Source organism: Arvicola amphibius, chromosome 1 (genome assembly GCF_903992535.2).
Source record: "Arvicola amphibius chromosome 1, mArvAmp1.2, whole genome shotgun sequence".
NCBI classification, from domain to species: domain Eukaryota; kingdom Metazoa; phylum Chordata; class Mammalia; order Rodentia; family Cricetidae; genus Arvicola; species Arvicola amphibius.
In genome coordinates this window covers 102,574,656-102,587,303 of record NC_052047.1, presented here as the reverse complement: position 1 = coordinate 102,587,303, position 12,648 = coordinate 102,574,656, and the positions used below count along the sequence as shown (strand labels likewise).

The following is a 12,648-nucleotide window of genomic DNA, read 5'->3' as shown; positions in this document are numbered from 1 at the left end:
CCAAGGGTCCAGCGAAGCAGAGGATGATGGGGGGGGGGGACAGGGCGGCTATCCCCAACCCCGTTCTTTTTAAAGGTACCTCTCTCCCCTGGGGCAGCCATGCCCCTGAACGCAGGGATTGGGCCAGCTGCCCGAACATCTGTGCCGGGCGGTAGTGGCGCAGGCCTTTAATCCCAGCACTCGGGAGGCAGAGGCAGGTGGATCTCTATGAGTTTGAGGCCATCCTGGTCTACAAGAGCTAGCTCCAGGACAGGCTCTAAAGCTGCAGAGAAACTCTGTCTCGAAACCCCCCCCAAAAAAAGAAAAGAAAAAAGTAGGGGTCTGGAGAGATGGCCCAGAGGTTAAGGGCACTGACTGCTCTTCCAGAGATCCTGAATTTAATTCCCAACACCCACATGGTGGTTCACAACCATTTTAAAGTAATACCAGGGCTGGAGAGATGTTTCAATACTTAAGAGCAGAAGACCCAGGTTTGGTTCCAGCAGTCACATGGCAGCTTACAACTGTCCCTAACTCCAGTTCCAGAATACACAGTGAACATTCATACATGCAGGCAAAACACTCATACAAAATAAATAGAAAGGAAGAAAGAAAGAAAGAAAGAAAGAAAGAAAGAAAGAAAGAAAGAAAGAAAGGAAGAAAGGAAGAAAGAAAGAAAAGTCTGGCTGGCAAGATGGCTTAGTGGATAAAGGCTCCTGCTACCAAGCCTAACAATCTGAGTTCAAGCCCTAGGAATAGTTTACATGTTGGAGGGAGAGAACTGACTCCAGAAACTTGTCCTCTAACCAACACACACACACACACACACACACACACACACACACAGAGAGAGAGAGAGAGAGAGAGAGAGAGAGAGAGAGAGAGAGAGAGAGAGAGAGAGAGAGAATGTATTTAAGTGGACACATGCACATACAAAATAAATAAAATGTAATAATAAATATGTATACCAATCGAAATGGTTTGAATTGTGACCCCCTCTAAACAACAACAAAACACCCATGTCTACATCGTAACCGTTATACTTGTGAATGTAACCTTATTTGTTTGTTTGTTTGTTTGTTTGTTTTTTGAGACAGGATTTCTCTGTGTAGCCCTGGCTGTCCTGGAACTAGCTCTTGTAGACCAGGCTGGCCTCCAACTCACAGTGATCTGCCTGCCTCTGCCTCCCAAGTGCTGGGATTAAAGGAGTATGCCACCACCACCCGGCGTGAGTGTAACCTTATTTGGAAAAAGGGTCTAGGCAGATCTGATTATATAGGATTTTGAAATGAGATCATCCTGGATTTAGGTGGTCCCTAAATCTAATAATATCTTAAGAGAAAGTTATGATTTTTATTTTTTTTCAATATTGGGACTTGAATCTAGGGACTTTTACTTGTTAGCCAAGTGTTCTACCTTTGACCTCAGTGCAAGCTCTGTGTCCTTTAGACATAGAGGGGATGACTTGGTAGTGAACCACTGTAACCCTAGCACCCAGAAGCTAAATAGGAAAGGTCGAAAGGTCAAGGTCAGCCAGGGCTATCATCAAAGCAGAAAAGAGAAGCTGGGCTTGATGACTCACACCTTTAATCAGGAGGCAAAGGCAGACAGATCTTAGTGAGTTCAAGGCCAGCCTGGTCTACAAAGTGAGTTCCAGGATAACTAAGGCTACTCAGAGAAGTCCTGTTTCCAAAATCTGGTCTCCACAGGTACCAGTGAACATTGCTAGACATCTACTGGCTTGCACTATCCAAAACATTAACAAGATGCACACTGAAAGACAGAAGAAAACTGAACACAGAAGTTGTACTCTAACATCCATGTGCACACCTGTGCACACCTGTGCACACACACCACAAATAATAATAATTAAAAATTTTTAAAGTGAATCAAGTAGTTGTGGTAACATGCTTCTTACTGTCCCTAAGAATGACTTTTTTTCACTCAGAATGATACCCTTGAGAGTCACCCAGATTGCTTACATGTATTGGTCGCTGAAGAATACAGAGTATTACACTATATGAATGGACTGCAGCTGTTTAATCATTCAGTCATTGGAGGGACACCAGTTGTTTGCATTATGAAAGATAAAGTTGCTATGCACAATCATGTGTAGTTTGGAGGGTTGTTTTTAGTGTGTGTGTGTACCTAAATTTTTGTTTCTCTGAGATATATGTACAGTAGGGTGATTACTGGGTGCAATGATTTGAATGCCTCACCCATATTCACCTCTTAGAAAATTATTCTCCAATGCATCAAAATGGGGCATTGGGTCAGAAGACAAGTACATATTTTGTGGGGTTCTCTTTGTTTGGTTATTTTTTTATGTTTTTTTTATATTTAAAAATTTCCATCTCCTCCCCTTCTCCTCCCCCTTCCCTCCCCTCCCCTCCACCCATACCCCCCTCCCTCTCCAGGCCAAGGAGCCATCGGGGTTCCCTACTCTATGTTAAGACCAAGGTCCTCCCAACTCCCCTCAGGTCCAGGAAGGTGATTAACCAAGCTGAGAAGGCTCCCACAGAGCCCATCCATGCAGAAGAATCGAAGCCCAGCGCCTTTGTCCTTGGCTTCTCAGTCAGCCTCCACCGTCGGCCACATTCAGAGAGTCTGGTTTGGTCTCATGTTCCATCAGTCCCATTCCAACTGGAGTTGGTGATCTCCCGTTAGTTCTGTCCCACTGTCTCCATGGGTGAACGCACCCCTCACGGTCCTGACTTTCTTTCTCATGTTCTCTCTCCTTCTGCTCCTCATCAGGACCTTGGGAGCTCAGTCCGGTGCTCCAACGTGGGGCTCAGTCATTTTCTTCATCTATCGCCAGGTGGAGGTTCAGTCCAGATGGAACTCCATTGCCTGTTTGGTTATTTTTGAGTCAGGATCTCTCTATGTAGCCCTGATGTCCTGGAACTCAATTTGTTGAGCAGGTTGGCCTTGAACTCTGCTTCTCTAGTACTGAGATTAAAGTGTGTTTCACTCTGCCCAGCTACATGTTTTTTGTTTGTTTGTTTTTTGGTTTGGGGGTTTGCTTTTGTTTTTTGTTTTTTTGAGACAGGGTTTCTCTGTGTGACCTTGACTGTACTAGAACTCACTCTGTAGACCAGGCTGGCCTTGCACTCAGATATTCACCTGCCTCTGCCTCCTGAGTGCTGGGATTAAAGGTGTGCGCCACAACAACCAGCAAGCCTGGGTCCTTTAGAAGAACAGCCAGGCTGGGTGGTGGTGGTTCATGCTTTTAATTTCAGTACTTGGGAGACAGAGGTAGGTAAATCTCTGTGAGTTCAAGGCCAGCCTGATCTACAGAGTGAGTTCCAGAACAGGCTCTAAAGTTACACAGAAAAACTCTGTCTCAAAAAACAAAAACAAAATAAAAAACAAAAACCTCAAAAACCCCAAAGAGAGAGCAGCTGCTGCCAGTGCTCTTAACCACCAAGTCACCTTTCCAGCACCTTAACTGCCCTAGGGAGGCAGAGGCAGAGGCAGGTGGATCTCTGTGAGTTCAAGGCCAGTCTGGTCTGCAAAGGGAATTCCAGGACAGTCAGAGCTACACATAGATAAACACTGTCTTGAATTTTAAAAAAAGGTAAAAGAAGATGGGAGGGAGAGAGAGAGAGAGAGAGAGAGAGAGAGAGAGAGAGAGAGAGAGAGAGAGAGAGAGAGAGAGAGAGGGAGAGGGAGAGGGAGAGGGAGAGGGAGAGGGAGAGGGAGAGGGAGAGGGAGAGGGAGAGGGAGAGGGAGAGGAAGAGGGAGGGAGGGAGGGAGGGAGGAAGAAAGGGAGGGGAGAAAACTATGTTCTTCAACCAAATTCTTCCAGCTCTGAGGTTTTCTCCTAAACTTGAAATATAACTGTCCTAAACTGAATGAAGTAAGAAAAATGCAATATGTCTGTCTTTGGGACACAGTCTTCAGTAAGGCCAGGGAACAACATCCCAGCAGACAAAAAGCTAATGTTTTTGAGAATAGTGATAGAAGAGCCTTCTTGAACTAGGCAGGTCAGAGATCTGTGTGTATGTATGGCTTAAAGTCTAAACATGAAGAGGGCCAACAATACCCTGCATCACTAAAGATGGATATTCTTCTCTTCATAAGACCCCCAGATGCTCTGAATAACCCTGGGCTATAAGGAACCCAAATAATACCCAGGCCGTAAGATTCTGGGTTGGGCTTCATCTGACTTAAGGGAAATAAAGTGAAGATAGGCATGGTAGGATGCAGAACTTGGGAAGTGGAGGATCAGAAGTTCAAGATCATCCTGAGCTACATGAGACCTGTGTTAAAACAACAGCAAAAGAGAATAAAGTATCGTGTCATTTCCTGTTCTCCTAAGGTGTGACATACAACTGATGCTCAGAGCATAATCAACAGGAAAAGTAAGATGGAGGGCTAAACTGTACATGGTGAACTCACAAACTAAAATCTGATGGGAAACTAAACCACTTTTATCAAGATGTAGATCTGTTAACCTTGTCCCAAGAGAAAATTTCAACAAAAGATAAGAAGTTGCAAATGTCATTATTATTATATTTGTGCTGTGGATTTTTATATTTTACTGGTGGTTGGCTTAACAACTGTCCCCACCATCTCATGCTTCCCAGAGAAAAGTGGACCAATGTTCTTTTATTATTTTTTATTTATTATTTTTTTGCACCATCTCCCCTGGATTGCTTGCTTATTTATTTATTTATTGTTTGTTTGTGTGTTTATTTGTTCGAGACAGGGTTTCTCTGTATAGCTCTGGCTGTTCTGGAACTCGATTTGCCTGCCTTTGTCTCCCGAGTGCTGGAATTAAAGGCGTGTTTTGCCACAGCTCAGCTAAGCCTATTTACCAATTTTTTAATTGATGTTTATTGAGCTCTACATTTTTCTCTGCTCCCCTCCCTGCCTCTCCCCTCACCCCTTCAACCCTCTCCCAAGGTCCTCATGCTCCCAATTTACCCAGGAGATCTTGTCCTTTTCTACTTTCTACTTCCCATGCAGATTATATCCATATGAGTCTCTCTTAGTGGTTCTTTTATTATTTGGTGGGCTCTTCTTTTGACCCTGTGGATCTTTTTATCTTCATTATATTTATATCATCATTTTATTTACATCAAAAATTATTTTTCAGGTGAAGATTGCTAGGGCTCAGTGTAAGTGAAAATGAGTAAGTTGGAAAGAGACTTAATGAAGCTGTTGACCTGACCTAATAATGTTTGTTCTAGTAAGTTAACTACTCAAGGTAAAAAATGATTGATATGACATAATTTCATGTAAAAGTCTGTGTTGATAAACACAAGACAAAAATATCTTTGGGTCAAAAGAGAGGACCACAAAATGATAAAAGTACAAAGAAGAAGGGACCACATACACTGATGATCTGGGAAGCATGAGACAATGGGGACAATTGCTAAGCTGGGAATGACAGTGCACACCTGCAATCCAGCACTTGGAAGGCTGAGGCAGGGGGATCATGAGTCTGAGGCCAACCTGGGCTCCATTCTTACATCAGAAAGAAAAAAGGGTCAGGGGTGCATCTCAGTCAGAAGAGACAGTATGTGCTTGTATAGCACATACAAAGCCCTGGGTTCAATATCTCATAAACAAGATAAGCTACAAACGTGTAACCCCAGCATTCTCAGGGTGACAGCAGGAGGAAGTAAGCTATCCTCAGTTACATATTAGTTTAAGGCTAGCCTGGGTTTGTATGAGACCCTGGAGGGAGATAGAAAAGGAGAGAGGGAAACAAAGAGAGACACACACACACAGAGAATATTATTATTATTATGTCATTCAATAATTTTTCATTAATATATAATTTCACTGTGTGTCTATTTGTGATCATCTTGATTATGCTTAGCAAATATTCGCTACACCTCCCTCTACTAAGAAGGGACTGGAGTGGAGCCCACTAAAGCTGGGCTGGGTTATATGGCTTATTTTGGCCTGTGGAATGTTCCTAGTCTTAGCAAGAGCAGTAGCCTTAAATGGGCTGCACTGTTTGACTTGGCTCTCACACCTCAAGGAGCTGCCATGGAAAGAATATGCCCTAGGGAGACTTGATCCAAGTTGGATGAGAACATGTGGGACAGATGCGCATCTAGTCCCAGGGTGAAGTAACTCAGCCAGCCCACACAGGAGGCAGCCTGCAGACCAGGGCAGTGACAGAAATACTGAGTTTTGAAGCAACGCAAAAAACTGAAACAATCTGCAGTAGCAGCCATGATGGAGGATGGGTGTGACAAGGAAGCACACAGGGTTCAAAGCATTGTTTTCCAGACTGGGCATTGAGCTCACATGTGTTCATCATATTCTTTACATATATAGCTCACATGTGTTCATTATATTCTTTACATATATATGTTGTATGTGCTATCATTTATTATTTTTCTCACAGAAAACAAACAAGCAAGCAAACAATAAAAGAGAAGAGATGTAAGAGAGCCATTGACTGTGTGGTGGCTGTGCATTCCTTTAATCCCAGAAGTTGGGAGGTAGAGGCAGGAGGATCTCTCAAGCCAATCTGGTCTACAGAACAAGTTCCAGGACAGTCAGGACTATACAGAGAAACCCTGTCTCAAAAAAAAAAAAAAGTTAAGGGCAGACTTCAAAGACTGGGGCAACCTAGAGAAAGTTGGGGTCAGTAGAATACAAAGATGGATAAAACAGGTGCAAGGCTGATGAGACAATGAACAGATCTTAAGTAGTAAAATATGAAATATGAGATTTCATTTTTCTTCTTTTTTATTTTTTGAGATAAGGGTTGTGTATAGTTCAAGCTGGCTTTGAGCTTTCTATGTAGCTGTAACCTGAAGTTCATACTATCAGACAGCCTCCTCCGAGTGGTAGAGTCACAAGTGTGTACCACCCAGCCTGCTTTTATTCAGTGTTAGTAAACTTCCTCCCCAGCCTCTTTATTCTTTTATGGATTTCCCAAATACCCCATAATGAACATGTGTCAGGGAGAAGATGAAAGAATATTATGTCAGATAGCCTATCACTTCTAGCACTTCTCAGTAGGCATTCTCTTTTTTCTCTGTAGACAGCAATGAATCACAATTGGCTCAAGCCTGACCTGACCTGTTATAGGTCTCCTCCCCCTGGATTTCATTTAATGTATGCCCCCTTGTGGTGATTTGATGAGAATGCCCTGCTTAGTAAAGTGCCTGTATTTGAATGTTTGGTTCCCAGTTGGTGCAACTGTTTGGAAAGGATTAGGAGGTGTGACTTGGTTGGAGGAAGTGTGTCTCAGGGATGGACTTTGAGGTCCCAAAAGCTAAGGCATTCCCAGTGAGCACTCTCTGCCTTGTGCCTGTGGATCTGGCTGTCAGCTACTGCTCCAGCATTGTGCCTACCCTGCCCCCTGACTCCAGGATGGTCATGGACTCTAAGATTCTGAAACTGTGAGCATCAAATTAAATGTTTGCATCAGGAGTGGGTGGCACATGCCTTTAATCCCAAAACTTGGAAGGCAGAGGCAGGTGGATCTCTGTGAGTTCCAGAACAGGTTCTAAAGCTATACAGAGAAACCCTGTCTTGAAAAACCAAAACCAAACAAACAAACAGCCAGGGCTACACAGAGAAACCCTGTCTTAAAAAACAAAAAGAAACAAATTAAACACTTTCTTGTATAAATTGCCCGTCATAGTATTTTACCACAATAATAGAAAAGTGACTAAGACATGGTCTGACCATAAAGATAAAGGATCAAGTGTGATGGGTCAGGTGGAGGGAGGGAGGAGGCAGAATTTTAAGAAAGACATCCCTACCTAACAAAAGTTGGACTAAAGAGACTAAAGAGAATTTCCTAGATATTGCCTTCCAGGTTTCAGAACATCACAGTGTCTTATAATAACAAGGTCTGTGGCTGCTGCCTTGCAACCTCTGGGTGAAGATGGCTCAAGAGAGAACTAAGAAGACCCCGAGTGGCAAGTTGTGCCCCTGAGTGAATCTGAGGACTCTTCTGGTAGGTGAGATATGATATTTCTGTGGAACTCAGTTATCCTCATAAACTGTCACAACTAACACAAGATTTCTCTCCCCCACCACAGTATTAAAAGGACTGACTTGATGTGGAATTCCCTCTGTATGCTGTGATTACCATTGATTAATAAAGAAATTGCTTTGGGCCTATAGCAGGGCAGAACAGAGCTAGGCATGGAAAACTAAACAAAATGCTGGGAGAAAGAAGGTAGAGTCAGGAGGCACCATGGAACTGCCAGAGCAGAAAGACGCAAGTTGCCTGCTGGAACCTTGCCAGTAGGCTACAAGCCTCATGGTGAAATATAAAATAATAGAAATGGGTTAATTTAAGAGATAAGAGTGAGCCAAGCAGTGTTGTAATGAATACAGTTTCTGTGTGGTTATTTCGGGGTTGAGCAGCCAGGAATGACCCAACAGTGCGGCCTGGAAGGCCTGTGTCATGTCTGCAGACTGACAGCTTGCACCTTTGAACCAACCCTGGGAGGAGGAGGCTGACACTTTCCACACTGTAGAAGTTCTGAGGTGACCTTCACAGAATCGTCCCCCCACCTCTCCCATATTTAAAAGTTCCTTTCTCTGGCCTTTATGTCAGCAAAATACCTTCCTTCCCCGTCTTAGCATTACTGAAATGGGCGATCTTCCCCCTGGCCACAGTGTAGCAGCGTGGCAGAATTTCTGGAATTGTGCCCGCACTACTTCCCTGCTTGGACATTTCTCCCCATTACAGTCTATTTTACATCAGCACCTCTGTGACAGGGCTCATGGTAGATGAGACCTTAAGACACAGACGCTAGAACAGATGTGAACCAGCCTTAACTGTGCCAGCATCTCCCAGGGGCACCTGGCTCTGAAACAGGCCTCCAGGTAGGAGCTGGGCCAGGTCGGCAGCCTCACCAGCGCCATCTGCTGGCTAAATCCTACTAATAACTAACATCCTTTATCTCAAAAAATGGGTAGGTACATCCTCCTCCATCACCCAGGACGACTTGCTTTCATTGTTCCCTTGTTTTGTAATCTGGGAATTGAAGGCAGGGTTTGGCATATGCTAAGAAATTGTTCTTCCGTTGAGCTATACTCTCAGTCCCACAGTGAGTTTTTCAAAAAATAAATCACAGGACATGAAACTTCAGGACTGCAGAGGTAAGGAGAGGGTATGCGCACATTTGTCATCAGTCCCTACTCAGGAGGCAAGTTCCAGCTTGCATGAGTTACATAGTGAGTTCAAGACTAGCTTAAGTAACTCAAGTGAGATGCTATCGTACAACAAAAGAGAAACAGAACCCACAAATAACAACAAAACATCTGTCCAAGGCTTCCCACACCTCACAATATGTATTTTTCCTGTGATTGTCCAAAATGATGGGTCTCATCTGTGTTATCCAGGATGCCAGGGGCCATTCCTCCTGGCTTTCATACAATCTCTCAGGATTTGAGCTGAACTTGAGGACATCAACCATGTGAGAATCATCAAGGTCTTCTGAAATGCCGTGTTCTGAGAATGCCAAAGCAACATCTAGGAACTTCACAAGACCCTTTAGTCCCCTCCCCATATTTAACCCATCTCCTCTTTACAAGGAACAGGTTGATGGTCAGAACTACCCACCAGCCACAGAGGGGCTTCATGGTAGACATCCAGGCTTGTGACTCCGGTAATCTGCCCCGGAGGAGCAATTATAAAATGTCACAGAATGAAGCTGTTATCCAGGTCTTTAACATGGCGGAAGCATTGGAAAGTCCTGTTTTGACATGACTGGAAGCAGTAACCAAGTATGTCCACAAGGGGGCAGTAGTGCATCTCGCCAGCAGCTGAAGTTGGTCTTCAACCACCAAACAGTACTTCAAAGTACTTTATCGTGTTAGAGCAGAAGGCAGATAACTTGATAACTTGGTGTGCTTTCAAATTACATTCTTAGGCTGGGAATGTAATTTAGCTGGTGAAGTGCTTGCCGAGTGTGGTGGTTTGAGTAGGAATGGCGGGGCTAGATAGATGGCTCAGTGATTAAGAATACTGACTGTTCTTCCAGAGGACTCGGGGCACCACATGGAAGCTAACAGCTGTCTGTAACTCCAAGATCTTAAACTCTCATATAGAGATACATGCAGGCAAAATACCAATGTAACGGCCCTCAGGGAGTGGCACAATTAGGAAGCATAGCCTTGTTGGAGGAACTGGGTCACTGAAGCAAGATTAATAAAAATTCAGAGAGAGAGCAGTCTCCACCCCGACTCCGCCTTGTTGAGTCTTGTGGGGCACGTGGGCTCCCGGGCCTTACGGGGACTCAGCCCTTCGGCGTAGCTACCCCAGGCTCAGCTTCTCCAGCGCAGCTCACAGGTCCATCCAGCCAGAGACTATGCGGCACAGATGTCTCCGTCACCGAAGGCTGGCGCTGTGAATCGTGGCGGTCATCGGCGCCGTGGTGGACGTCCAGCTCGATGAGGGATTACCACCCATCCTAAGCGCCCTGGAAGTACAGGAGACCAGACTGGTTTTAGAGGTGGCCCAGCACTTGGGCGAGAGCACGGTCAGAGCCATTGCTAATGGATGGTACTGAAGGCTTGGTTAGAGGCCAGAAAGTACTGGATTCAGGCGCACCAATCAAAATTCCCGTTGGTCTTGAGACCTTGGGCCGAATCAAATGTCAATGGAGCGAGGTCCAATCAAAACCAAACAATTTGCTCCCATTCATGCTGAAGCTCCTGAAGTTCATAGAGATGAGTGTTGAACAAGAAATCCTGGTGACTGGTATAAAGGTTGTGGATCTGCTGGCCCTGTATGCCAAGGGGGACAAGATAGGTCTCTTCGGTGGGGCTAGTGTTGGAAAGATAGTACTGATCAGGGAGTTAATCAACATTGTCGCTAAAGCCCATGGTGGTTACTCTGTGTTTGCTGGTGTTGGTGAGAGGACCCGTGAGGGCAACGATTTATACCATGAAATGATTGAATCTGGTGTTGTTATCAACCTAAAAGATGCCACCTCCAAGGTGATCAGATGAGTGAACCACCTGGTGCTCATGCCCCGGTAGCTCTGACAAGTCTTACTGTTGCTGAATACTTCAGAGACCAAGAAGGTCAAGATGTCTTGCTGTTTATTGACACCATCTTCCGCTTCACCAAGGCTGGCTCAGAGGTGTCTGCCTTATTGGGCAGAACCTCTTCTGCTGTAGGCTACCAGCCCACCCTAGCCACTGACATGGGTACAATGCAGGAAAGAATCACCACCACCAAGAAGGGGTCTATCTTCTGCATGGACGGGCTCTGTGGGAGCCTTCTCAGCTTGGTCGATCACCTTCCTGGACCTGGGGGGACTTGGGAGGACCTTGGTCTTAACATAGAGTAGGGAACCCTGATGGCTCCTTGGCCTGGAGAGGGAGGGAGGGGAGGTATGGGTGGAGGGGAGGGAAGGGAAGGGAGAGGAGGAGGGGAGGGAAGGGAGAGGAGGAGGGGAGGGAAGGGGGAGGAGGAGGGGAGGAGATGGAAATTTTTAAATATAAAAAAATAAACCATGAAAAATAAATAAATAAAAGAAAAAAAAAAGAAGGGGTCTATCACCTCTATGCAGGCTATCTATGTGCCTGCTGATGACTTGACTGATCCTGCCCCTGCAACTACCTTTGCCCATTTGGATGCCACTACTGTGCTCTCTCGTGCTATTGCTGAGCTGGACATCTTATCCAGCTGTGGATCCTCTGGACTCCACCTCTCGAATTATGGATCCAAATATTGGTGGCAGTGAGCATTATGATGTTGCATGAGGGTGCAGAAGATCCTGCAGGACTACAAATCTCTCCAGGACATCATTGCCATCTTGGGTATGGATGAACTTTCTGAGGAAGATGACTGTGTCCTGGGCAAGAAAAATACAGCACTTCTTGTCTCAGCCATTCCAGGTTGCTGAGGTCTTCACAGGACATATGGGAAAGCTGGTGTCCTTGAAGGAGACTATAAAGGTTCCAACAGATTTTGGCAGGTGACTATGACCATCTCCCAGAACAAGCTTTGTGTATGGTGGGACCCATTGAGGAGGCTGTGGCAAAGGCTGATAAACTGGCAGAAGAGCATGCATCTTGAGGGGTCCTTTTTCTGTAAACGCACTCTGTACTGTATTCTCCATACTGAAAGCTCGGTTTCTGTGTAGGCCACACAAGAGCCTGATTGAAGATGTGATGTCTCATCTGAAGAGTATTTGAAGTTTTCAATAAAGTATACACCCCTAAAAGAATTCAGAGTTCAACTTGAAGATCCGAAAAGTAAAAGCCAGCCACTGGCTCTTACCTCAACCTCAGACCGAAATGGCAATCCTGCCTCCTGGAATCTCAGAAAGAGACTGTGTCTGAGAGCTGTCTCTCTACCCCATTCCCCCCCCCCCAGTCTTATATTTCTCTCTAGGGTTGGAATTAAAGGAGTGCACCACTGGGATTAAAGGCATGCACCACTGGTGGGATTCAAGGCGTGCACCACCCGATTTCTATGGCAACTAGTGAGGTTACTTGGATTAAAGGTACATGTCATTATGGCTACTGGGATTAAAGGTGTGTGACCAGTGGGACTGTTTTACTCTTCAGGCAGTCTTTATTTATTAAAATACAATTGAAATGCCACAACATTTCCCCCTTTTGTTTAAAAAAAAAACAAAGAAGGCTATATAATATAAGAAAACTATATACAGTACTGAAAACAGCCTGGTATTGGCATAAGAACAGGAAGACCAATGGAAC

At 44.9% G+C, this 12,648-nt stretch overlaps 1 pseudogene; it reads left to right on the top strand.

Moving 5' to 3' along the window:
* Window positions 1-9,678: 9,678 nt before the first annotated feature.
* Window positions 9,679-12,036, top strand: LOC119816517 (annotated as a pseudogene).
* The last annotated feature ends 612 nt before the right edge of the window (window positions 12,037-12,648 follow it).